Source organism: Ctenopharyngodon idella, chromosome 15 (assembly GCF_019924925.1).
Source record: "Ctenopharyngodon idella isolate HZGC_01 chromosome 15, HZGC01, whole genome shotgun sequence".
NCBI lineage: Eukaryota > Metazoa > Chordata > Actinopteri > Cypriniformes > Xenocyprididae > Ctenopharyngodon > Ctenopharyngodon idella.
The window spans coordinates 33,030,185-33,056,254 of record NC_067234.1 but is presented as its reverse complement, the minus strand read 5'-3'; the positions used below and the strand labels follow the sequence as shown (position 1 = coordinate 33,056,254).

Below are 26,070 nucleotides of genomic sequence, written 5' to 3'. Positions count from 1 at the left end.
ACCTCGTTTCTCACTGGTGTGAATCTAAGTGTCCTGTATGGGTCTAGATAACGGTGTCTTCAGGCAGAATCACACTGACAAATTAAAAGCGCTAAATAAATGAAGGAGCCTTTATCTTGTTTGTGTGACCTGCTGAGTTTAAGAACCAGAGTCTGGCGGTCAGTTATCAGATGATTGGAGCACAGCTGCCGATGAGATGGACTGGGGCCATTTACAAATAACATTTTTGCACCCTTGAAGAGCACAGTGGGAAATGAGAGCGAGCAACCTAATTCCTATCACAAAGATAGTGAAGGGTACACATTACAATAGAAATCAGCCTTATTGTGTGCATAACAATCACACTCAATCACACAGATCAGAGCTCACAGGAGACAGTAATGAACTCATTTGATCACACCTGAACTGATCACACCTCATTAGAAACACCTGTGTATGTGTGTGTAAATGTGTGAATGTGTGTTGATGGTGTTACTTGCTGTTCACAATCCTGACTCAGTCTTGCCTCCATATCACAACCTAAAGAGGACCTGTTATGCTTTTTTAATGTTCATCTTTCTTTAGTGTGTAATGTTGCTGTTTGAGCATGAAAAAGCTCTGCAAACTTACAAAGCACAAAGTTCCTCCAGCGGGAGTTATTCTCTATATCAGTGTCACTGTTTCTGAACTCCCTGAAACGCCTCCATTGTAGTCTTGAGTTTTCTTCAGGGAACAAAAACGCCACAGTATTCCTCATTTAAATAATTCCCGCCCAAGGCATATGCACAATAAAGGGGCGGAGCGTGGTTGAGTTAGTAGTGTGTTGAAACTCTTGGTTATTGTAAGAGGCGTGGCATTTCCCCAAACACACTCGAAGCGCTTGACCAATCAGAACACACTGGGCCAGCCGACCAATCAGAGCACATTGCACAACTCGCTCCTTAACTACCATAGTACGATGCATCGTTGGAGAAATAATCTAGCTAGTCATGACTGTTTCTCGACCGTAGCAATTTCGTCACACATCCGTGGTTCAAACCACGTTAGTTCAACAAAGTAATGGTCATGCAAGTGGAGGAGTAATAATGTCTGCTAATTAGTTCGTTCGAGATCGAACGCTCAGAATCGATTTGCCACATTCAGAAAATATCAGAATCGATCCAGAATAAGAATTGAGAATTTATGTATTGTCCCAGCCCTAACAACAAACATTGCATCTGAGGACTACTTTACTATTTTTGTTTTCCGTTGTTTTGCTTTATGTACAGATATTTCATTCAACTCTTACACCACTCCGGGGTTCCCCCAACGTACTAGAGCACATACGCACATGAGCAATCTTCAAAAACGCAGCTTTAATTCTCTTAAAAACTAAAAGATGTAGAATGGAATAGTATATTTGGATATATTGAGTATATTTGGAATGAAAGACATAGAATGTACTGCATGTTAGCTAGCTTATTTGCTCAAGAGCATGATCGATTTAAAGGGTTAGTTCACCCAAAAATCAAAATAATGTCATTTATTACTCGCCCTCATGCCATTCCACACCTGTAAGACCTTCGTTCATCTTCTGAACGCAAATTAAGACATTTTTGTTGAAATCCGATGGCTCAGTGAGGCCTGCATAGCCAGCAATGACATTTCCTCTCTCAAGATCCATTAATGTACTAAAAACATATTTAAATCAGTTCATGTGAGTACAGTGGTTCAATATTAATGTTATAAAATGACGAGAATATTATTGGTGCGCCAAAAAAAAACTAAATAACGACCTCTATAGTGATGGCCGATTTCAAAACACTGCTTCATAAAGCTCGGACCGTTATGAATCTTTTGTGTCGAATCATGATTCAGATCGTGTGTCAAAGCCCCAAACTGCTGAAATCACGTGACTTTGGCGCTCCGAACCGCTGATTCGACACAAAAGATCCGAAGCTTCATGAAGCAGTGTTTTGAAATCGGCCATCACTATAAAAGTCGTTATTTTGTTTTTTGGCGCACCAATAATATTCTCGTTGTTTTATAATATTAATATTGAACCACTGTACTCACCACACAACTTTGTGATGCTGTTAGTTGGAACTATGGTTTCAGGAAACAGAATCGTGCTCGTAACGACAGAACTTGCGACCATAGTTGGGTAACAATGCTTTTGGGAAACTCACTCCAGAGCGTTACTGACAGACTGGGAAGAGAGGAGCTGCAACAATGAGAAAATTTTCTTTTAGAGCCCAAAAACAAAAGCAACACATTTAACTTCCATCATGTGACTTATTTTAAAATCAAGCAAGATATTCAGCAATTAAAAAAAAAAATTGAGGCTTGGTTTTATTCATTGATTGAATTGCAAGTAGGAAAATATTTTTTTAGTTAATATTACTTTAACTCACTCAGGTTATGTCAAAGCATAAAAGAAAATAAGTTTCAATTACTAGACTATGTTTTGATTATTACACTTATCTATATCGCTTATTGTCTTTAAAATAACCCATACTGATGCATAGACCCGGGACAATCTGGAAGTAAATAGGGTGAACTTTTATTTCATGTTATTTCTAGAGTTTATTTGTCACATACTGATACATAAAACCATGCGCTGTACGATAAAACTGACACCAGGGGAGACAAAAACAACAATACATATTGAGCTGCTCGCTCTCGCCATGTATATGTTACTGTCTATGTATTCATTGATTTTAGTTATTCTGCATTTATTTTTCCATCAATCATATGGTTTTCTACTGGATAACACATAAAGCTGGATCAGGTTCAGTGTGTTTATGGCTCACAGGCTCTTCTGATGTCTCCACAGAGACACATCAAATGCATGAGACACGATTAGCTGAAACTCTTTTGTTGTAGTGGTAGACACATACTGAACGTTTGCTAGAAAACAGGGAACACAAAAAATTAAAGATATATGCAAATGACAATTAAATGAAACAACGAAGTTGCTTGAGTGCTTTAATGAATGCTGTCACCTGGGTTGTGCATGTGAGTGTGTGAAACTGTGTGAATGAGTGTTGACACTATAGCAGGAAAGTGATAACCTAAAGTTAACTTGAAATGGCATCATGACCCATTTTACTTATATAATAGGATGTATTTGCAATATTACAAGACACAGGCATATTATTGAAACAGGATATTACACAAGAAAAAAAAAGTAAAATGTAAGGTCTACATAACTTTTTTTTTTTTTTTTTTTTTCAAAAATTAACAAAATATAAATAACGAGTCAATACATCATCATTCCTTCAAAACATGTTTTTGTCTTACCCTGGATTCACTATGGAAAGCTTGTTATAAGTGTTTATATTTTAGACCCGAAGGTTTTAGCAGGAAATTGTGTACGTATGTCACTCGGGCGTGTGTCTCGTCATATCCACAAATAGAGAAAAGTTGCTCCGGCTACTTTGACGTGTGTATGGTGTGGGAGTGGCATAGGTTAGTTGTCACAATAAGCGAGAAAGGTTGACATGGAGCAGCTAAATGTCCAACCTCGAGGGAATCGCCCATTTTAAACAAACACCAAACAGAGGAGAGAACGCAACAGAGCTCATAATAAAACAAGAATCAACATTGGCTTGGCTTTTCTTTAAGAGCTGCTGTGCAGCCAAACAATGCACCAGTTATCAATGTAAAGCTGCTTTGACACAATCTACATTGTAAAAAGCGCAATATAAATAAAGGTGACTTTCAGAGATGGCAAGAACTGAGGAATTTGAAGAAGAAAAAAAAGCTATGCGGAGATGGTGTTTTTATTACTCAACAAGTGATTATAAGGTGTTTTATTGAACAGATAAATTGCCATATGTAGCTCTCTAACAGAGTTCATTGTGAGGCATTATCTATTGTGAAGACTCATTTCATTATGGTTGTTGTAGAGCTGTGCTGGAATTTATTTTCAGGAAGTGTGTCTATTAATGGGTAAAGCTACAGTAATGTCTTCAGCTTGAGATCCTTTCCATTTAAAATGGTTCTCTTAGGCCTAGTAGTGAATGCTTTATGAGCACACTGTAAAAAATGATTGTGATTTTAATGGTAAAAGACTGTAAAAATGCTACGGCGAAAAACTGTTAATTTGTTAACTGAAAGTTTCTGTACTATATAAGGTGAATAACTTTAGATCATTTAATGTCATTTTACAGTAAAATACTGTTAAATTTACAGTTTTTGGAAGTGAAAAAGTCATTGTATAATTTACAGTAAAATCCATAAATTGACATTCCCTGCGTGACACTTCACATTTTCGTTGAAATAATTGTTTCTTCTTTACTTTTTTTTCTAATGAGTAATGTACATTAGGGTTTTATGTTACATATAATGTTGCTAAATGAATGTTTATTGCATTTTTTTCATCATTACCATGATGGTGTTTAGTGTTTTTGTGAATGACACTGTGTGCACCTTCCATATATTAGTATTGTCCTTCTCAGCTGGTGGAAAAGCTGCTTGTGATGAACTTTGATTCATCATGTGACTCTCATCACTACTGTGTTTGGTGGTTGTCAGTGTATTACAAAGGTACAAAACAGATATTCTTCAATAGGTTGGTTAATTAACATATTAGTTAATGAAATACGGTATTTTACTGTAAATTTAAGTTAAATCCATAAAACCTAAAACGTTGCTACCGCATTTTTAACAGATTTTTCCTATAGTGTAGGGTAACCATATTTGTCCTCACAGTCACACTGAGCCGAAACACAACCAAAAAAATGTTCTCCCGCAAAATGCATGACGTTTTGTTTTTTAACCACTAGAGGGTCAAAAGTTACATAGTGTACCTTTAAATTATATATATATATATATATATATATATATATATATATATATATATATATATATATATATTATATATATAATTTTAAAAACTTAAAATTTTATTTTAAAATATTTTTAAAAAAATAATAAAAATAACAAAAAAACAAGAGAAACTAGTGAAGCCAGCTATAAAGGAAAGCCGTTTCAGAGGCAAAAACAAGTTATTATATTGATAAATAAACAAAATCATGCAATTAGGAAAGTACACAGGGTCAGTTCTGATTTCATGTGTGTCTGTGAAACATCCCAGCAACTGTTGTTTGGTTAGAGGTGCACCAGACACAGAATGAGAAATGACAGACAGGAAGAGAGCTTAAGCCTTCAGAGGCCGGATGCACAAGGTGAACCAGAACACACACACTCACTTTTATTCTTTCAGTGCTTGTTTTAACTGCAGTATAGCCTCATGAACCTGCACTGAATACTGATTTCAGCTATTTGTCTCACTGACATCTTTGACAGATTTATGGCTTCATTTTTAAGGCAGACATGAAAAACAACATGAAATTTCAAAGACTAAAAACCCATCCAACAGATAAACAAAAACAAACTACAGTAATGGGATTTTAACATTTTATGAAAAAAGTGCTAAACGCCACAAGTGGTTGCCGGTCTGTTGCTATGCAGTTGCTAATGTGTTGTTAGGCATTTACTTACAAGAGCCCACCCTCCAGTCTCTCTGATATTCTGGTCTCATGTCCCTCAATGCAAGTTCTCACTTTCTCTCTCTCCCTCCATCCATCTCTGCCCTCCCGATGGGGCGGTTTGTAATTAAAACCCGTTCCGGATACGCCCACGCTTGGTGGTTCGTGTGTCTCTTCCACCCTTGAGTCTCATTAAACCTGTGGATCACAGTACAACACTTCTCTGTCCAACGCTTTTCATTCAGAGCGGCCAAAGAAATATTAAACCATGAGAGTGATGAAAATACACTGAAACGGCATTTGTTTGAGCTGCATCCAAATGAACAAATGTGCAACATCAAAGCAACCAGACGTGATTCACTTTAGCAACATTAATAACAACTGACTAAGCAATGTGGGCGTGTACAGTGATGCTGCAAGGCTGAGCCTGTTTATGCAAATAAGCATAGATGCAAAATGGTACATTATAGTGCATTATTAAAACTGTACTTAGTATGTACTATGTACTAGTGTTGTCAAAAATATCAATATTTTGATATGTATCGATAGTGAAATATCTGAAATGGTTCCAATACTCCTTTTCTGCAGTATTTATACACCGATACTAGCTGCGCACTAACTCTCTCTTCTCTCTGACACACCCACCTCCTCTCACTCATCTCATTCACTCAGGTTGAATAGTGCTTGCTTGTATAGCACATAATTTTTGTCATTCCTGCAGGTTTTGAGCTCACACCAGAAGCACGTGCATCACTGATCTATATAAGTGGCGCTTTCATAAAGATGCCTCTCAAACAGCGCTCGAGTACCAAATTGATTTCTTTTTCGTGGCTTATTGCACTTAAATGGTCAAATACATACCAAATTTTGTCAAAATGCCAGTCTTGCCGAATATTCAGGTAAATACAGTCAGTTTTGTGACGTAAGTAGTTGAAAACGCATGTTGTGTAACAATGTATTAGATCTGTGAATAAACTCTTAAAGTGACAGCAGCCTAATTTATTTTGTAACTTTAACTGTAAGCATTAATCTGTATTTAATCTTTACAAATTTGCAATTTGTTTATTTGTTCTTATTTTATTACTGACTGTTTACTTGTCAAAAAATACAAAAAAAAAATACCCATATTAACCAAAAATTATGAGATAATAACAAATTATCTGTATGGCTGTATATATGGGAGTTTTCCCCGTGGTATCAAATATTGATATTTTTCAAGGTATCGTATCAAAGTTGGAAATTCCAGTATCGTGAAAACACTATTATGTACTATAAAATGCGATATACAACCAATTTGAACTGGATCGAATGTTTCTATTGACTCTAGAATAAGTTTAATTGTCAAATAAAGGACAAATTTTGTCTGCGGTATGAATTTCGACTGAAATGCCATTTGCGGTCAGTATCAGTAAGATAAAAAAATATATATTGCTTTTTATTCAGCAAGGATGCATTGATCAATTGATCAAAAGTGACAGTAAAGACATACTGTTACAAAAGATGTCTAAATATTTCTAAATAAATGCTGTTCTTTTGAACTTTCTATTCAAAGAATCCTGAAAAATATGCATCACCGTTTTCACAAAAATATGAAGCAGCACAACTGTTTTCAACACTGATAATAACCAAATGCTTGAGCAGCAATTCATCATATTAGAATGATTTCTGAAGGAAATGAATTAATGAAGTGATACATTTCTGAAGTAATGATGCTGAAAATTCAGCCTTGATCACAGGAATAAATTACATTTTAACATATATGTTCATATTAAAAACAGTTATTTTAAATTCTAAAATATTTCACAATATTTTGACTGTATTTTTGATCAAATAAATGCAGTCTTGGTGAGCAGAAGAGACATCAAAAACAAAAAAATCTTACTGACCCCAAACTTTTGAATGGCAGTGGCTGGGATTTTGTTGATTTGTGCAGCATTTTTGACAGAAAAATTCTGCTACTTGATGCTGGACACTTGTCACATCACCACCTGTACTGTACAATGCAAACCAATGGTTTGATACAACAAAACTAGAACGCTGTATACACTCACACACTGCAGAAAGCCTCTAGGAAGTGTTCTAGTTTTGTCATGTTGCGTCGTCCTCTCAGTGCAGACGGCTACAAGACTCAATATTTGCTCAAAAATGAATGAGCTAAACTGTGAGTTCAGTGAGAATTGGGTTTAGTGAGGTTTAAAAACAGCTTGTGTTTCTGAAAGAAAAGCAGGGGTTGACAGCGAGCTTGCTTGAACATATTTTATGAACTGTGAAGAGCTGTAGAGAGGATTAGATGTGAACAGAGCTGGAATGTGTTTGTGTGACGCAGAGGAGTTTTATGTATTTATGTGTGTCGTGTAATCTTAATGGTGCTATGAATAGTATTTACATACTGAAATGCGTGCATGTGTATATTTAAATGCTCCTCCAACCATGCAACTGAAATGTGTTCCTTAAAGTGACAGTGCACTCAAAAATGAAAATGGAGCCATTTACTCACCCTTATATCATTCCAAACCTGTTTGCAATCTGTATCCCATTGACTTTTACTGCATGGACAGACACAGCTGAAGCATTCTTCTAAATATCTAATTTTTTTTTGTTTCACACAAGAAAGAAAGTTATATTGGTGAGAAAATGACATAGTTTTCAGTTTCAGGTGACTGCATCTGACTACTTTTTAGCCCTACAGTAATCAAATGCACAGAAACCAGAGGCACAGATTCTCCAAACAGTTGCACCACATTTACATGCTCTATTTCACTACAAACACCTGTGTTTTATTCACTAAACCACACACATTCTGGATAAGCCACTCAATATCTGTGCTGATATACCATTTTTAAAGAGGCCCTATTATGCTTTTCATCTTTCTTTAGTGTGTAATGTTGCTTTTTGAGCATGAAAAAGCTCCCCCTCCACTACATAATTAAAGCTGTGAAGTGTCCAACATGCCACTTCGTTTTTTCATGCATCATCCAGGTATTGAGAGTTCTATTTGGAATTTTCAGTGTGAACACACTACTCACACTATTTATACTATAAAACAGCATAAATAGTGCATAAGTACGCAAATTGGGATGCACCTTCAGTCTTGGAAGCAATATTTGAAGCAATAAATGATGATCAAATAATGGAGAAGAGCTTCATAAACGGGCATAAAGCCAATATACTCTTGGCATGTTAAAGAGCCAACTGGTAATTCAATCAATAAAGCCGTCAGTTTGTGGTCCTCCACTGCATCCTTCACAACACTGAAAGATGGACAACTGTGCAGTGCAAACTTTGTGTTTATCACAAATTCTGGGGCCAGTTTGCCCTTTTACTTGATTTGCATACAGTAATTCCTTTAGTGAACCAACACAGTGTATCAAATAAACAACACTGGCTTTCCCCCTGAGTGTGTTGAGAAATGAGTTCAGGAAAGTCACTGGTTGACGTCTAATATTATGTTTGACAGCACGACAGCGGATGATTGATGCTTTTTCTACTTCAGCCGGTCATGATGAGTGTGTATTTTGTAGGAGAAACAGCGAATAATTCATGCTCAAGGTTACTGGATGGATGTTAAATGACAGACTGATGCATTATAAATAATAAAGGGTTTGTGTTACCTTGTGCACTATTCACTAGGTGAGGTAAAATTATATGTCATTCTGACCACTCAACTGAAAATATATAGTTTTGCACATCCTAAGAAAAGTCTGTAAAAAAAGGGCTGAATGTAACATAAAGGAATTTTCTGTATTGATTTTTCACAGGTCTTTTGAATTACGAATTGCCTTGAAATGTAAGTAAACTTAACTAAAAATGCACTGGTATTTTTCTGCCAGGCTGTTTTCATGCAGATTTTTTTCTTACAGTGTAGTTCTGAGCAGACTGAGCTTTTTCATAATGATTTAATTTTCTTTCTATGTCAGGTGCGATGCCAGCAGAACTTAAACCACCAACTGTTACTTCACCCAGAGAGTTGGCAGAAAGTCTGAAACCATAATGAGTGTTCACCAGGCTGCACAACCAGAAAATTAGGTCTAGTTACATTATTCAGCAAAGGTCAAAATAAATGGAGGCGAAGCAATGACTAATATTCTCAAAGGAAGCCCTCGGTTAACCGAAAAATAGTAAGTAGCCTGATGTTCTCTATTATTTTTACAGAGGAGAAAAATACAGATGTGTTAGATTTGGATGGGATTAAAAATCATGTCTGTAAAATGCAAAATTATTTCCTCAGAGAAAACTAGTCCTGTTCAAACAGCATTTACATCTCTGTGACAATCTCAAATAACAGAAGGTTAAAATGGACTCAAATGTGTTCACTTGGAGAAGAGGGAGAGATTGCTGAAAGGACTGAGAGAGAGCATGACAGAAATAAGGTTAGATGACAGGAAAGAGACGAGAGGGAAAACAAATGCGTGTGTGTGTGTTTCCTCCACCGCTCTTCTGAGCCCTTATTAGGAAGTGAAGAGCGACAAACACACAGTCAGAGCGCAGTCGTACATCACCAGGAGAGGTGAAGCATATAATGAAAATAATCCGTACCGAATTTCTTTATACAAAAATACCCACCCACATGGTGAGAAGGTTGAGGTTTTTCGATGCACGTATTAAATCCACATAATAATCCTCAAGAAAAGGCAGCTGATAATAAATTAATGGAACAGATGTATTGTCCCAAATTAAAAGTTTCAATGCCCACCATCTCCAGATATCATCCTAACACAGAGGTGAGTGAATAGGCCAGGTGATGTCAAAATAAAAGTCATTCAAAAATAAAATCCGCAAACACTTCATGCAAATCAGTCAAGCAAACTATTATATATTATATTATAAATAATGTCCATAATTTAAATATTATAATTAAATTAGAAATATTCCTTTCAGTGATATTATATTATAGTTTTTGTTAACATTTTAATTAGACTATTTTTTATAGTTTTAGTGATTTTGTTGTGTTTGTCATTTTTGTAGTTTTAGTTTTTAAAGTGTCTATTTTATTAAGTTTTAGTTTATTTAGTTTCAGTTATTTTAGTACTGAGAAGTGTTGCCTTGTCAACTAGCTGAAATAAAATATATGTTTATTTTATTACAGTTAATGTTTATTTTATTTAAAGCAATGATCATTTTTAAGGTTTTACTTATAATATGTTTTACTTATTTATATTTTATTTTAGTTACATATTTCACTAATTTTGAATGAACATTTATATTTACATAATCTCCATTCACACACTCTGTCTTAATTAAATAATTGAATTATTAAACATCAGTTTGCTTCATTCTTTTCTGCTGTCTACAATTGCAATCAATTTTTTTAATGACAGATCTAATTCAATCTAGTGAAAATACACTGTATAAAACATTGAAATATAATAAAATATAATAAAAAATAAGATTTACACATTTTAAATTGACTAGTTGGTTTGCTTTAAGTTGTGTGTTAGAAAACACCTTGCATTCACACACAAACACTACTGCCAAAGTCAGATAAAGCGCTGTCGCTACCGGAGACGACAGACAGCCACATCACAAGCAGATTATCTCCTTTATGACTGAATCTCACCAACAAGACAGCCAATCAGAATCAAGCTCCGCTTCCTCAATTCGCAAGCAGCTGACTGACGGAGACGCATCACATCAACTCATTTCAGTCTAAAAGACAACATGAAGGAAGGATGGAAGGAAGGAAGGATGAAAGGAGAGTGGGAAGGAGGGAAGAAAGGAAGGAAGGAGAGAGGGAAAGAAGGAAGGAAGGAGGGAAGTAAGGAAGGAGAGTGGGAAGGAGGGAAGGAAGGAGAGTGGGAAGGAGGGAAAGAAGGAAGGATGGAAGGAAGGAGAGAGGGAAGGAGGGAAGAAAGGAAATAAGGAGAGAGAGGGAAGGAAGGAAAGAGGGAAAGGAAGAAAGGAGGGAAGAAATGAAGGAGAGTGGGAAGGAGGGAAAGAATGAAGGATGGAAGAAAAGATGGAAGGAGGGAAGAAAGGAAGGAGATCGCGAAGGAGGGAAAGAAAGAAAGCAAGAAAGCAAGAAAGAAAGAAAGAAAGAAAGAAAGAAAGAGTGATGGAGGTTGTGTGTGGTGATGATCACACCAGGGAAACAGCTGCTACCAAGAGCTCTCAGATATCAAATGAAACATTTAAGTGCATGTGTGTGTGTGTGTGTGTGCGTGCGTGCGTTTGTGTGTGCTTGTGTTTGTATGTGTGCATGCATGTGTGTGTGTGTGTGTATGTGATGGCTGCCTCTGGGCCCAGGCAACCAGAACAAGATGCCCGTATCGATTAAGCTCTCAAGCCAGACGAGAACGAATAATTAGATAAACAGTGTGTGTGTGTGTGTGTGTGTGTGCGTGTGCAGATGTATCCAAATGTGTGTTTGTGCACCAAAACCTTCACAAGCTGACTCTGGATCAGTTCCATCAGTATTCCGGAGTGAGATTCCCTGTGTTTGCTGTTTATTCAGACGCATCCCATTACAGCAGTGGCTCTCGGATCATCGGCGGTCCGTGAAGGTTTCCATGCGCTCTTTAAATTGATTGTGTGATTTAAAAAAGGCACAAACATTGAATTAATCAACCCTTAAACCAATAGCAATTCATTAACTGATAGTGTTCACATGCATTTGTGATAAATTGTCCAAATACAAGTTAATTTTCATGAAGATAATCTGTGATTTAAACACAGTGAGCCGTACTGCTTCAGGCCAAAAGTATGAATTTTTTAAATGTATTTAGAAAGAAGTCTCTTCTGCTCACCAAGACTGCATTTATTTGATCAAATATGGGCAAAAAATTGTGAAACATGATTACAGTTTAAAATAACTCCTTTCTATCTGAATATATTTTAAACTGTAATTTATTCCTGTGATCAAAGCTGAATTTTCAGCAACATTACTCCAGTCTTCAGTGTCACATGATCCTTCAGAAATCATTCTAATATGCTGATTTGCTGCTCAAGAAACATTTATGATTGAATGTTATATGCACTCAAGAGCAGCACTAGGTGATGTAAACATCCGGTGGGTTGAGTACGGTGTATGATTATAGGAACAAGCATATGAATGTATCTGTGACGCAGTCCTGTCCGGTTGTTTTTCTGCCAGTCTGCGTTTATTAATATCATTACGGCGCACATGATTCTCTCTCGCTGGAGTCGATGGAGTCTGTCCGGTCGTCACGGAGACGTGCCCACGAGCTGGATCATTAGCGCTGCCATTAGGAGTTGCCCGCAGAGTTTTGATGAGTTCAGAGGTTGTAGGAGACTCCAGATGATTAAACACTCTCTATTTCAATGAGTTCACAGAGTCAATGGGCAATTTTTACATAATTGCTTTCCTCCCGTGTCTTAATTCATTAGCTAAAACACACATACGTACATATAAAGGTGAGTAGGGCTGCATGATTTGAGGAAAAATCTAATTGTTTCTGATTGAAAAACTTAAAATGAATTTAAAAGTTGTATATATATATATAAAGTTTTTGCCAAGTGTTGTGCATCAGTTCAACACAGCCTTGATAAACTAGGTTTGAGTTTGTGCTCCAGCAGATGAAAGCCGTTTCCTCTTGAGGTTTGCTATTGATTTCAGATTGATGAAGAGGAGTGTGGAATGAGGGATTCCCTTTTATTAATCTCTCTGGCTTTTTCATTTCCTGATTTACCCTCCCAGCTCGCCTGTCTGGACAGATTGAAGGAATGAAGTGAGGACAGGAGGAGGGCAGGTCTGGTCATTTAGTCATTTAGTAGATGCTAACGGCAAGACATATATTCATCCCTGTAGACTCTCTCTTCCTCCTCTGCACTTTCAGAGTGACAGAATGTTCCCATCAAGCACACGGTATGTGCTGTTCATCTTTCTCAGCACATTAGAGCACATCTGACATTATCAATCCACAATGGTTAATCTATTGTTATGTCATTGCTCATCTCCATTAAGTCCACAAAATACTGTTGTATAATATGTGCATGTTTGTTAATCTCTCCATTTCATTTGTTCTTGGCGTTTCTCATTCAAATGCTGATCATGTGTTGTTGACGTCACCAAGTTCTTTCATCTTCAAACAAAAGCCCTATTCAGACGTGTCGGTAAAATGAAATGCTGCTGCGTTCAACTCGCATCAGGATGACTGTATATGAGAAGTACATAAATGTCACTACAATGTTATAATTATCAGTGGGAGAATTTTTAAAGTTCAAAAGTTTGGGGTACTTTTTCTGAAAGAAGTCTCTTCTGCTCATCAAATACAGTAAAAACAATAATATTGTGAAATATTACTACAATTTATAATAACTGTTTTCTATTTGAATATATTTTAAAATGTAATTTATTCCTGTGATCAAATTTTCAGCATCATTACTCCAGTCTTCAGTGTCACATGATCCTTCAGAAATCATTCTAATATGCTGATTTGATGTTCAAGAAACATTTCTGATTTTTATCAATGTTAAAAACAGTTGTGCTGCTTCATATTTTTGTGGAAACTGTGATACTTTACTTTGATGAATAGAAGTTCAAAAGAACAGCATTTATTTACAATATAAACCTTTTGTAACATTATAAAAGTCATTTTTATTCAGTTTATTCTTGCTGAATAAACGTATTTATTTGTGACCTCATACTAAATACTGACCCCAAACGTTTGAACGTTAGCATAATTGTGAAGTTAAGTTAATTTAGTTTTTGTGCTGTTGATGAACGAAAGCAATAGCTTGCCAGAATTTATGACTCATTTATCAAATATATGTAACTACTGCACATTTCCCATCATTCTCTCTGGCAAACATTGAAAAAGCGGTAAATAAACATCTATTCTTTGGTCTTTGCTAAAATGCTTCATGCTTTGTCAGGAAGTAAAAATGAGAGAAATAAATATTTTATACTGACCACAATCAAACCAGGTCATACTGTTTCCAACCTCATAATTAAAAACCTCCCAGGAAGATCTGAAAGCTCTTCTGAAACAAAACCTATGCATACAGACAGGAATTAATTCACAGAGAATATGACATGCAATGACACTTTTGCCTCACGTTGAGGATGCAAACGTTAGCAAAAACATTATGCATTGCCTGTGGCTGCTATTATAATGACCCATTTCAGCCGTTTTCCTAATTGGACTTTTTCAGCAGTAACTCTGGAGTTATTTTATTCATATAGAATCATTTCAAAACTCCATTGTGCCAAATTCACAATGGTGAACAAAAAAGTTCCCACTACATAAAGTGTGAAAAAGTATGCCTCCGGCTAAGGTCAAAAAAAGCTTTCAACACAATTTTTGTGCCATTTAAATTGAACTAAATTAAAATGTCTGTAAATGACTTTATGTCCTGTTGAAAAACAATTACCATTTAAATAGGACTCGAGACTGACACGACTCATTGAAACGAGGTCATTGCAGAAACATCCAGAAGAAACACGCCGTGCTTCTCTTTCTATTGATTTCTCCTCCTCTCCTGCAGTTGTGACCCAGCAGTAACTTCATTTAACCAGAAATCTCCCGGGGAACAGAAGAAACCCACAACTCGCATCCATAAGCAGCCCACAGGGGCTCATCCATACAGACAATTGATTTAAAAAAAACACCAGAACCGTTTTCTTCATCTGCAGTGAGACACCAGATCCAAACAAGGGACATATCAGCACATCAGCTCTGCTTGAGAAGAATGGATTTTCTTCAGACTAGACCAGACTTGTCTAGTTTCCCCGGAGATCCAGAGGGCTAAAGACAATCCAAGTCTCCGTTCCCAATCCCTAGTGTCCTGCTCAGCATGTTACCCTCACTCATCGGGCCGTCCTGCTGGGACACAAGCTACAAGACTTTACTGATGCATGTGATGTTACACTGATGTTTAAGATTGCACATTATATTAATGTTAATACAATAGCTGATATGATCCTGTTATCATAATGCTCGCAGAGGGTTTTTTTCTTTTATCTCACAGATTTGAGAATCATAGTGACCAGATACTGGCCCACATTGGACTGCATGCATATGATATTGAGATCACTGAGTGGAAGCAGGAAAGTTTTTTCTTTCTTCCTTTTTTTTCCTCCAGTGCATACAAACACCAAACAACTTGGAAATGCCAGGTATGTAATGTTCACATGTACTCAAAATATGTATTTGACTCTCATTTACATTATTAACTATATTTTAAATAAACTACAAAATAAACTACTTTGTCCTGATGCTCCTCTCACATACCTGACTAAAAAGGCTCATTATGCGGCTCATTATGTGGGTCATTGTCTCCTCAGATGTAAATCACAACATTATTCAGGATTATACTCCTCCACACATACTGACTTTCTAAACAAAAAATGTCTTACAATATTTAAATCAAAATATTGTTTTATGTGAATGAGTAGGCAGGGTGATTTTCACATCATTTTGAAACAAAATTGCCATTAATATGTTTATAAGCAACTGAAAAAGCACAAATGTCAGGGCATGTCAAAACTTCTCCAGGGCCCCAAAAACCCTCAGACCCCTGAGGGTTAACCTGTTCCAAATAGGACCGAAAGAACCAAATTTGATTTTACTGAATTTTAATATCAAATCTGAGTGAATCCAATAAAAACTGTCAAGAAATGTTCAAGTCATATTTCCACCCCAAAATGAAGAATATAATACAATATATTTTGAAGAAAATAAAGCCTATTTTAAGGTCCATTCATTTAATTTTCATATCAAGCACATTTCCCCAATTCATAGCATCCTACTGTAATGCAAAAAAATAAATACATACTAAATAAGTTTTTTTTTTATTTAAATTTATTTATTTTTAAAGATTTACTTTTTGGTGTTTTTGCCTTTATTATGACAGGAAGCGAAGTTGGAGAGAGAGAGGGGGGACGGGATCGGGAAAGGTCCACGAGCCGGGAATCGAACTCGGGATGCCCATAGTGCAACTGCACTATATGCCGTTGTGCTGCCCACAAGGCTATTGCCACCAACAGTGCATACGTTTATAAAGTGCAATTTTAAGTTTATTGGAAGTATTTGTTGTTCTGAATTAAAAAACTATTTGAAAAACATTTATATTTGCATTACAGTGATGAGAATTTCAGAAAGCAGATTTTTTTTTATTTGATCTGAGGAAATATTTCTTTGTGAGATTTACCCATTGTATAATAGTTACATTTAGCCACAACATGAACTGACATAATAATATGCATAACCATAAGCCAGTGTGTTGACAGTCTAATAATATTTGAGCACTTTTTGTCTGTTTTTTATGCACTTCACAGGTTCTTTGTTTTTCAAAAATGGAAACTAGAAATCAATTAAATGCAAGTATCAGCTCAGCTTAGATAAAATATGAAATTAACAAGACTTTGTTCCTTGTGAAGTATGAGTTTTCTGTCATCCTCCTCCTCTTGTTCAACTGAAGGTCATTTCCAAAATAAGCTTCTCTGGCTTGATGCATGACAGTATATTTTTGGTGATCTTCATTTCTATAGCATAGCTATTCCACATAAAAATCCAGAATATTATTCAGAAACAGGGTTGTTGATAGATTAAAATAATGAAATCACAATTATTACTGAGAAAAACATGACAGCAACAGAGCACAATGGCTATAAAGCAGATTTTAATTTCAATTAAAATATTTTAAATCAATGTTTAATTCTTTAAAAAATATGATGCATAAATAAATAAGCCAAAATAATCCATCCTAACTAGAATGCACAAGGTGTAACTTGAATGACTGCAACACTGCAATAGCCTAATACATAAATTTTTGTATTCAGCCCACAGCAATCTAATGACACAAATTCCCACTAATACTTCATAAAAAGTGTCTGGATGAGCCAAAAATTTGAATTAAGAGGAAAAAAGCAGCGTGTGAGGTCTGATTCATAGTACCTTAGAGAGTCCTCATCTGTGACAGAATGACACGGCACGATGTCTTTACTTCCTGCCAAAACTAACCGCACTAAATCTAAATCAACGTAGTCAAACGCCACCACAGCAAAGAGAGAGAGACACCCCACCCTACTAAAGCATCTGAATAAAATATAGAAACGTCTTCCACCATCAGCTTCTCAAATAATCAGATCATCTCTCACAGAACAACAGAAGCCTGACGCAGCATTCGCTTTCAATGTGGGTTGAGTGGCAAATGGACGGGGTTTGTAGGGGATAAGAAAGACACAAGGCGGCATCACATCCATCATCTACCATTCTTCTGTCATGAGGTGCACTGCACTCGTACATGATATTACAAATATCATACGCTAATGCATTTCACTAGAGCATGCAGGCACAAAGAATCTAAAACCCTCTACAGCAGCATCCTAACTCAATAGGTCCTCATAAAGGTGATCCACACCAACAGCACTCCTCATGTGAAGCACACAAGACATTGCTTGACAATTGAGTTTGATGTTAAAATGCCCCTATTATGCTATTCTTAACTGCTCATAACATTTTGTTCTGGAGGTCTCCTACAATATGTTTACATGCATCCAAGGTAAAAAAAAAAAAACACTTACTTTTTCTTATTATATACACTGCAGCATCACCTTTTTCCTCACAGTGTCTGCAACGGATCAATCAAGGATTCAGTCTCTTTAATCCCCTCCTTTCCAGAGGCTGCTCTGCTGTGATTGGTTAGACAGCCCAGTCTGTTGTGATTGGTCGACCGCTTACAACGTGTGTTGGAAATGAAACGCCCATTATCATATCTGAATTTCAATTCTTCCTCGGCACTTGACTAGCGTCTTCTCGACATGTCGACAACACAAACCAAACTCTTCCAGTCTCAGCTACATCTACAGCATTTGAGGGCGGGGCAAAGTAGACGTTGTTTATAGCAGCCAATGAAGACCACAGGCTGGCATTATGCAAATTTCTTACAAACCTACGTAGGTTGGCAGTTAAGAATTGGTTCTTGCTTTTAGGAGAAAATAACTCCACTTATCTGCACTTTGATCTTTGAAACTTTGCAGACCTTTTACATTCACAAACAGCTATAACTCTACACTTTCTCTCTTTTTTTATTTAGCTTTTGTAGAAGATTCAATGCTGCCAGTATTAGGAGTTTTCCACGTATGCACCAGACAAAGGAACTATTGACCAGCTTTCAATCCGTTAACATCCTAATCTGGTCTAAATCAAGTCACATCCAATCAATCGTCTCCGATCAATCAGAGCTTTAAATAAGGAAGCATTGCTTGTTGGCTGAGGGAATAACAGTAATGGACACTGAACGTATGTGTTTTAATTATTATTGTCCAATTATTTTGTTCTATTCCATTCTATTCTATTCTATTCCTTGAACAGGATCGGACAGACAGCTGTTCATGAATGCAGAATGAAGCCACACCTAAACACCTGTGCACTCTTTCTGTAGTTCAGCCCGGCTTTATTTATTCATGCAATAATATACACCGCATTCAGTATATCAATTAATTATTCATGTCATTTCCAAGAAGGTAATTCCAGAACTGTAACAGCTGGAGAGATTCAGTGTTTGCCCATGTGTGTGTTTGTGCACATCGCTGTGTGTTTGCATTTCTCTGTAGTAGCACACACTCGCTCTGGTTTGCAAGCAGGTTTACTCAGCAGTTGGCGAGCCTGTGACTGATTACACTATAAATCTGCTGTTTGACTGCGGTTTGGCAAACAGTGAAGAACTTTGCAGGCCCTTGTCCTCCAGAGCAACAGACTGCTGAGCTCACTGCGTGAGTCTGCATGACAGAACACTTCCACACGAAACACTGTTGACCTACTGAAACCACACTGACATTTACTGTTGACCTACTACATTCTAGTGTTGTCACCACTGGAATTTCTAACGTCGATACGTTACCTTGAAAAATAATGTCGATATTTGGTTCTATTTTCGATACCACAGGGAAAACTGCCATATATACTGGCATTTAGATATTTTTATTATTATCTCATAATCTTTTGATAAATTTGGTTAATCTTGTTGCAATACAATCTAAAAATAACCAAGTTGGGTTAAGAATGGATAAATCTAGTAATTGGGTTGTTTTGACCCAACCTACTGGATAGTTTTTATTTAACTCAACTGTTGTTTAAAAATTACTGTATGGCTGGCTTAAAATGAACCCAAAATAGGTTGGAAAAGAACATTTCTTAGTAAGTATATTAAATAATAAACATTTATTAAATTGCTTAAATGTTCACCTTGTCTAATTTTTAATTTCCAACCTATTTTGGGATCATTTTAAGCCAGCCATATAGTATTTTTGTAAACAATAGTTGAGTTAAAAGAAACTGTCCAGCAGGTCGGTCAAACATTTAACCCAACCGCTGGGTCAAAGCAACCCAAACACTGGGTTTGTCCATATTTAACCCAACTTGGGTTGTTTTTAACACAGCATTTTTAGGAGTGTAGTTTTCATACAGCACAGGGAGGCTTTATTTGAAACTTTGTATTTACAAATTTTACAGTTAGTAATAAAATAAGAACAAATAAACAAATTGCAAACTACAGCACAAATAATTACAACAGAATAAAAAGACAAATGAAATAAACATGGCTTTATGTTTTTCAGGTGGATCTAAGAGTAGTATTTGGGTTAGAAATACTACAGAAATTAAATAAAGTAATCAAATGTAAAATAACACTGGATGGCATTCATTGTAAAAATTAAATTAAAGTTACAAAAGTTATTCAGTCAAGTGCAAAGAGTGACTTTCTCAACTATTTATGTTTCAAAACTGACTGTGTTTACCTGAATACTCTCCAAGACGGCTGTTTTGACATAATTTGTGTGTATTTTACCGTTTAAGCGCAATAAGCCACAAAAAAAAAAAAGAACTCAATTTGGTACTCGCGTGCTGTTTGAGAGGTGGCTTTATGTGTGCGTTTATTTCTATTTCAAATAAATGCTGTTCTTTTGAACTTTCTATTCATCAAAGAATCCTGAATAAATGTATCACAGTTTCCACAAAAATATGAAGCAGCACAACTGTTTTCAACATTGATAATAATCAGAAATGTTTCTTGAGCAGCAAATCATCATATTAGAATTTCTGAAGGATCATGTGACACTGAAGACTGGAGTAATGATGCTGAAAATTCAGCTTTGATCACAGGAATAAATTACACTTTACAATAGATTCAAATAGAATAAAGCAATAAGCCCCAAGAAGCTGTGGTTTACAGTGAATTTGTAATAGCTAAGGGGCGTTGTTAGGCATGATGCAGAGCTGTTATAAATTCACTGTAAACCACGGCTTCACATGGGTTATTGCTTTTATAAAACGGTTACCACACAATACAAATATTAAAGCCAAAAAATATGTATCAGTGCAACTTTCATGAAGTAAAATGATTACAAGGCTTCCTTCCGCTGGAAAAAAATAGTCCCTGACCGTGAACAGCAACAGAAGTTACATTTATTACGCCATTAGATGGCGGCAAAGATTGTCTTTATGAGCGAGTCACTCAGTTGCAAAACTGGTTGTGAACACGGAACAAGACGCAAATGACAAATGCTTTGACTAGCGATGTCAGTGTTAGGAGGGGACGGGAAAACCTGAAGTAAAATGCTAAATCTGAATGCAGGTAATACACTTTGTCACTCGATATCTCTCTCTCGCAATACTCTTCTACATAATGCACCAAGCTTCAATGAACAAAATCAATAGAGAACAAACATATGTTTACATTGCTAAGAGTAGTTGCTAAGATAGACGCAGAAACATACACACTCAATGGCGCATCCATACTTATGTAATGCGGTCAGCTGCGTGTTTTCGGGATAAATATAAAGGCTGTCATGACAATTCTCAGAGTGTTTGGCATGGTAATGGGTATGACAATGTTGATATGCTTGGTCTTGGTGGAATAGATCTGCTACTCTGCTGCTACTTTTATTGCTGCTGCTGCTGCTGCAGAGCAAGTACGGGACTTGCTAATGCCAATACTTACACGACACGCTGCTGTGAGCAAGTAAGACATGCTGCTGCTGTACAATATAACGTACAAGAATTACCCATAGCAGATCTATACAGGCGGAGCTGGGGAGGTGGAGGGTTTCTGAAAGCATGCTGCACTGCTAAGGCAAAGGCTACTCATGTATTTGAAGATTGGCTACTGATACAGCAGGAACCAATCAGCTGTGTCCTATAGATAATGATGTGATTACGAGCAAGTTGAGTTAAGGACCTATTAGCCTGTGCCATCTAGAGTTTCATGACAGAACTTTGTATTTGACTCACATAATGGTTCTGAAATTACACCGACATGATACTGATAAAGTTACTACTGAAACTTGTGAAATGCTGAATATCTGCTGATCTCCGAAAACCACATTATTCACATGCTGCTGAAACCGCTGACAATACTGACCTAATTATGCAATAAACCAGATTTATACAGCCTAAAAATCAAGACTGGAGATCTGCATTGGTAATAAATATATTGACTTCTTTGCTCAGATGCAGGAGAAAAGAAATAAAGGAAAACAGGGAAAGACAGAGAGTGTGAGAATATAGATTGATAGAAGTTTCCTAAACATAGCATTCATCTTATTCATTGCACCAGTAAAGCTTTACGATTTTAACTCTAATGCTGGTTTAAAATCTCAGTTGACATAAAAGCATGTAATTTTATAGACTGTTTTACAGTTTTTTAAATTGCAATTTACAGTCTACTGCAGGATACATTTAATGTTTAATATGGATTTTCTTAGTTACTGCATGTCACAGTTTTATTGTTCTGTACAATGAAGCCAAACAGTGTGAAATTGAAGGTTCACTTTGTAGTTGTAATGAAACATCCCCACGGATATGTTTATAGTGTCACCCTGAGATTATATCAAGAAACTCCAGCAATATGGAAGAACTTAGGGCTTTAGTATGTATTAAACATTCATTACGGATCTATTCGAGGCTCGTAATTAATTCCAAAGACAACAGATCATCAAGAGTCCTGTAATTATTTGTTTTCTTTGTCTCTCTGCTATCAGTGGGATCCAAAACTCTATAAGCACACATACACACACACACAGCGTTAATTACTCCCACCTGGTGGGAACGCTACATCTCTATAACCTTTTCTTAATGGTTGGGAGACCGATCAGCTCCCAGGTGTGCCATTATAGATCACGGTGAGATTAGAGAGAGATAACCAGCAGAGCAGGATTAAGAAACAGAGGCGGGGGGGTTGTAGACTGGTGAAGAGTTCCTGAATGCACAATGATGCTCGGCCAATCAGGATGCAGAGCTTGGGGAGGATGCCATATTTCACAGTGCTGACTCGCAGAAAAAAGTCGAGCCAGGAAAAGTAGACGGATGTCAGCAGATCTCTCTCTCGATTCTCTCAGTCTGAGATCTCAGTGCTGGACTTGCAGAAAAGAGGGTTCATTAAATTTCACTGATTAATTGGAACATTTTTCTTGCCTAATGTCTTCCTCTATATTTTAAATGGACCTTCTGTTCAGACACAGCTCTGGGAGCAGAAATGAAGCAGAGTTTGGGGCAAAAATGTCTCCAAAAAATTGAAATAAAATAATCTCCCTTTCCACCACATCCCAAAGCTGCTTTATTGGATTGTGATCTGGTGACTGTGGAGGATATTTGACTATAGTGAACTCATTGCCATGTTCAAGAAACCAGTTTGAGATCATTTGAGCTTTGTGATATGGTGCGTTATCCTGGAAGTGGATGGGTACACTGTGGCCATAAAGGGATGGACATGGTCAGCAACAGTACTGAGGTAGGCTCACTGTGGTGTTTAAACAATGCTAAATTGGACCCAAAGTGTGGCAAGAAAATATCCCACACACCTTTACACCACCAGCAGCCTGAACAGTTGATACAGCAGCATGGATCCATGCTTTTATGTTGTTTATACCAAATTCTGACCCTTCTGTCTGAATATCACAGCCGGAATCGAGACTCATCAGACCAGGCAACGTTTTTCCAGTCTTCAATTGTCCAGTTTTGGTGAGTCTGTGTGAATTTTCACCTCAGTTTCCTGTTCTTATCTGACTGTTGCCTTTCTATCAGCTGAACCAGTCTGGTCATTCTCCTCTGAGCTCTGGCATCAACAAGCCATTTTTTACCAACAGAACTGTTGCTCACGGGATATTTTCTCTTTTTCGACCATTCTCTGTAAACCCTAGAGATGGTTGTGTGTGAAAATCTCTAGACTAGTAGACTTTAATGCTCTGCCAAGTATGACGTCAACTAGTTGCTGATCATGGCCTATAGAGGGCACAACAGGATAAGAAATTTTTGAAGTCCAACTTTAAGCCCTTGGTATACTGCGTTTTTTTACGCGTACGCTAGTGTACACGCTCAGTCGAACGCACAGCCTTGGAAAGTACACTTCATTTGACTCGTACGCGTACACAGGCGTTCAACGCATGCACAGTTTTGAGCAATCTCTCACCACGAGTTACAACCCATGTAAACATCTTTGTATTCTTTCATGCTAGAGTTGTACAAAGGAGGGTACTTTCTAACCTCTTCGCACAATCTCTCGTCTATGTAGGCCTCTATTGTCACTGTAGCTTGCATGCGTTCCAGTCTGTTCTGTTTATGCAGTTTTTCTTGACTACCTTGTGAATCGACGCCCCCAGGGCACGGTTGCCACCTTGTGGATAAACTAATTATGTGCAACCTGATTATAAGTGCACGTAAAAATACGTGCCTACTCTTCTGATGATGAAATTCGCATCACGCGCACTGTACGCTGACCCTCGCGTACGCGTAAAAAGTGAACTATACTTTAATGAATTAAATGCAAGCTCTCGAGACGTGTTTTTTAAAAGCTGAACTGATTGGCCACTTTTTACGCCTTGTCATATGCAAGACGCTGCAAAAGACAAAAGACGCGAAGGCAATGGTCAAGTACACGTCCGTCTAGCACGTATTTATATAGAAAAACAATGGAAAAGTAGCACATTGGAATTGAAAAATGCTTTCTGTGTGAACGGCCCCTTATTTGTTCATTAATGACGTCATCATCGACTAGTCGACGTCGATTCGACTTTAATCACATAAATGTCAACTTTAAAAAATTCGTTCAGTCGTTCAGTTTCTGAAATACTCAGACCTGACCCGTCCAGCAACAAACAACCATGCCACATTTAAAGTCACTTAAATCACTTTTCTTCCCCATTCTGATGCTCAGTTTGAACTTCAGTGGATGGTCTATGTCTAGATACCCAAATGCATTGAATTGCTTCCAATATAAAGGTAAAAAAAAGTGCCTGAAAATCAATTCCAGTGGGCAAATATTGGCCGTTAATAAAAAAGTTTATTTCTGACACTATACAGAAAGCATTATTCAGGTCCATAAATCTCTGAACAGACTTGCTTGGGATGGCGCAGACGAATGGAGGAGTGAGTGACATGCAGAAGGATGGAGGGATGATATAAAGGGCAGGCGAGACATTACTGTTCATCTCCCCAGAGACACGTTCTGGAGAAAAATGGAAGACGAATGCTTTCTCATCAAGACAAAATAGAAACCGATGGACATGCTCAGACAGAGAGAGAGAGAGACTGAACAATCCTGTACAAACACTGATGAACATATAAATCACATCTAACCAAAAACAAAAATGAAAACAAATGCAAACATGCAAATTTGGCAGAATACCTCAGAACTGTAAGATAAGACAAATCTTGACTAAGTAACCATAGTTCAGCTGTGAAAAGGGAAAGAATGCAAAAAAATCCCCAAAGATAAAAGATTCTGTGAGACCGAACAACAGGTGAGGTCGAAACAGAAATGAAATACTTCCTCCTAAAATTGAAAAAATATATCAAGGCATCAGAGAAAAATACAAATTGCATTTCCAAACATTGCTTCCACACTGATGGATGATAGAAAAAACATCAACAGCATTCAGGGAGAGAGAAACAGAACCGACAGATGCAATAGCAGTATATCAGCAAAACACCAGCATGTCAATATGAATCATCAGTGATTTACATTTAGTCATTTAATCAGTCATTTATTACATTTTGTATATACTAAATTAAGTTTCATTTCACTATATTTTTTGTATTATTACTACTTTGCATTTTCCCTCCATTTCCTTGTTATTTATTAATGCAGTAGGAGTCCAAGTCATATCTGCGACTTGAAGGTGGGCTCTTTTCACTTGGACCAGTAACAAACCACCTAGCAACCACACAAAACACCTTAGCAACCATCAGAAGATGGTTAAGGTTCTATATGTAACTTTTTCTTCTTCTAAGAGTGGAACGAACAAATAAATGAGCAAACAGATCAACACATCAGGAAAAAAAAAATCTCCTTAATACATTTTTGTAAGGTGTATGCATAAAACAATAGGGAAAACATTTACTTAATAGCTGTTTTGCTTATAATTCAGAATATAAATATAATATATATAATATAAATATATATATATATATATATAAGAACTCAAAAGTGACATCTGAATGCATACAGTAAATGTTACATTTAATGAAGTAAATAATTTAATGGTCACAAAATAATGCCACAATTAAGAATATATAATATAATATAATATAATATAACAACTTAAAAGGTTGTACTTTAGTTGTTTGTATGGTTTATGCATAAAACAATAGGGGGAAAACATCAATAAATTGAACGAGTAAACATTTCATTAACAGCTGTTTAGCTTCTCAGGTAGGCCTAA

The 26,070-nt window shown here is 36.7% G+C and overlaps 1 protein-coding gene across 3 annotated transcripts in view; it reads right to left on the bottom strand.

Annotated features, from left to right (window-relative positions):
- slc8a2b (solute carrier family 8 member 2b) overlaps positions 1 to 26,070 on the bottom strand; it is a 111,073-nt gene that overhangs the window by 75,209 nt on the left and 9,794 nt on the right. The window contains exon 1 of one of the 3 annotated variants that reach the window (XM_051862211.1): positions 17,938 to 18,057. The exons of the other annotated variants lie outside the window; for them this stretch is intronic. The gene's annotated coding sequence lies outside the window, so the exon portion shown is untranslated. Of the gene's footprint in view, positions 1 to 17,937; positions 18,058 to 26,070 lie in introns of those variants that run through there. 3 annotated transcript variants of the gene reach the window in all.